The sequence below is a fragment of the Drosophila pseudoobscura genome, chromosome 3 (genome assembly GCF_009870125.1).
Source record: "Drosophila pseudoobscura strain MV-25-SWS-2005 chromosome 3, UCI_Dpse_MV25, whole genome shotgun sequence".
NCBI classification, from domain to species: domain Eukaryota; kingdom Metazoa; phylum Arthropoda; class Insecta; order Diptera; family Drosophilidae; genus Drosophila; species Drosophila pseudoobscura.
Window position 1 is genome coordinate 711,941 of NC_046680.1, and position 2,470 is coordinate 714,410.

Below are 2,470 nucleotides of genomic sequence, written 5' to 3' on the forward strand. Positions count from 1 at the left end.
TTCGTCAGCAGAGATAAGTTGTCAGGCCGGGGATATAAATTTTCCGCCGCCGGAGGTAAATGTTCTGCCAGCGGAGATAAGTTTTCTGCCGGCGGAGAAACGTAGTTCGTCAGCGGAGATAAGTTGTCCGGCAGGGGCTATAAATTTCCCCCTCTGGAGAAAAATTTTCCGCCAGCGGATAGAAATTTCCCGCCACAGGAGATAAGTTTTCTGCCAGCGGAGAGACGTATTTCGTCAGCAGAGATAAGTTGTCTGGCAGGGAATATAGATTTCACGCCACCGGAAATAAGTTTTCCGCCAGCGGAGAGATGTATTTTGTCAGCAGAGATAAGTTGTCCGGCAGGGGATATAAATTTCCCGCCACCGGAGCTAAGTTTTCCGCCACCGGAGAGACGTATTTTGTCAGCAGAGATAAGTTGTCCGGCAGGGGCTATAAATTTCCCCCTCTGAAGAAAAGTTTTCCGCCAGCGGTTATAAATTTCCCGCCACCGGAGTTAAGTTTTCTGCCAGCGGAGAGACGTATTTTGTCAGCAGAGATAAGTTGTCCGGCAGGGGATAGAAATTTCCCGCCACCGGAGATAAGTTTTCCGCCACCGGAGAGACGTATTTTGTCAGCAGAGATAAGTTGTCAGGCCGGGGATATAAATTTTCCGCCGCCGGAGGTAAATGTTCTGCCAGCGGAGATAAGTTTTCTGCCGGCGGAGAAACGTAGTTCGTCAGCGGAGATAAGTTGTCCGGCAGGGGATATAAATTTCCCGCCGCCGGAAATAAGTTTTCCGCCAGCGGAGAGACGTATTTCGTTAGCAGAGATAATTTGTCTGGCAGGGGATATAGATTTCCCGCCACCGGAAATAAGTTTTCCGCCAGCGGAGAGACGTATTTCGTCAGCAGAGATAAGTTGTCCGGCAGGGGACATAGATTTCCCGCCACCGGAAATAAGTTTTCCGCCAGCGGAGAGACGTATTTCGTTAGCAGAGATAAGTTGTCCGGCAAGGGATATAAATATCCCACCGCCGGAGATAAGTTTTCTGCCAGCGGAGAGACGTATTTCGTCAGTAGATATAAGTTTTCCGGCAGGGGATATAAATATCCCGCCGCCGGAGATAAGTTTTCTGCCAGCGGAGGAACGTAACTCGTCTGCGGGGATAAATTGTCCGTCGGGGGATATAAATTTCCCGCCGCCGGAGTTAAGTTTTCCGCCAGCGGAGAGACGTATCGTCGGCAGAGATAATTTGTCTGTCAGGGGATATTGTTGGATATAATTGTACCGTTTTAGTTTACCGTTCTATATATAAGCGATATATAAAACGGAGCTGATACAAGAGACACGTAGTGGTTCGGTTAAACGTTTATTTGAGAGTGAGTAAAGTGGTATATGCATTATGAGCACGATACAATACAGTGTTGCCAGATAATTGTTGCTTATTCAAACAATAGTATCGATTACATTTTTAACACTTCTTCTTAAGCTACATATTATCATTTTAAACTAACTACCGCATGTTTAACTTTGTCATTCCAAGTAATTTAACAAAGTCGTCGTGTTTTTTCTTGCTTAATAAACATTTTGTTAGTAGATCTGCAACATTGCCGTTTGTCGATACGTATTCTAGTATAATTTCATTACATTCTTCTTTTTCGCGATCAAAATGATACTTAATATCAATGTGCTTCGTGCGTTTGTGATGTACCGGATTTTGAGCAATATGTTGCGAACTGATGTTGTCGTCATAGATGGTTAAAGGCTCTGTAACAGTTGACCAACCAATCTCGTCGAGAAGTCTTCGTAAATAAATAGCCTCTTTAGCAGCCATAGATAGTGCTATGTATTCAGCTTCAGTGCTGCTCAACGCGACAACACTTTGCTTAGTTGAAGTCCAAGAAAAAGCACTGCCTGCTAGGAAGAATGCGTATCCACTATAAGATCTTCTATCGAGCCTGTCATTGGCCCAGTCAGCATCAGCGAAACCTCTTACTGGTTCACCACACTTGCGGTATGAGATGCCCAAATTCTTCGTACCAGCCAGATACCTTAGAATGTGTTTTGCAGCCGTCTCGTGTTCTGCATGGGGATCAGTATTTCGTTGCGACAGTTTGCTTACTGCGTGCAAAATGTCCGGTCGGCTCAAGACTGCTAAATACATAAGGGAACCAATTAATGACTGATATTGTGTTACATTTACCTTGACACAATTATCATCAATGCAGCCAACTTGATAGCCCGGGTTGAGCGGTGTGCTGACTGGACGGCACTTGCTCATGCCATACGTGTCCAATAGTCCTTGAATATGCGATTTCTGGCAAAACGAAATCGAACCCTGTTCACCGTCTCGCTCAATTTCCATTCCTAGGAAAAAGTTTATGGGGCCGCCATCGTGCATCTTGAAGTTTGATGCGATCTTCTTCTTAATTACGGCTATGTCATTTTTGTTTGGACATGCGATAATTAAATCGTCGACGTAGACTGCAA

General features: G+C 45.0%; 1 long non-coding RNA gene across 1 annotated transcript; it reads left to right on the forward strand.

The window, feature by feature from the left end:
* The first annotated feature begins 1,678 nt into the window (after positions 1 to 1,678).
* Positions 1,679 to 2,470, forward strand: LOC117183735 (uncharacterized). The gene is made up of 2 exons (XR_004468887.1): positions 1,679 to 1,994; positions 2,051 to 2,470. It is a non-coding gene; the product is annotated as an uncharacterized lncRNA (long non-coding RNA).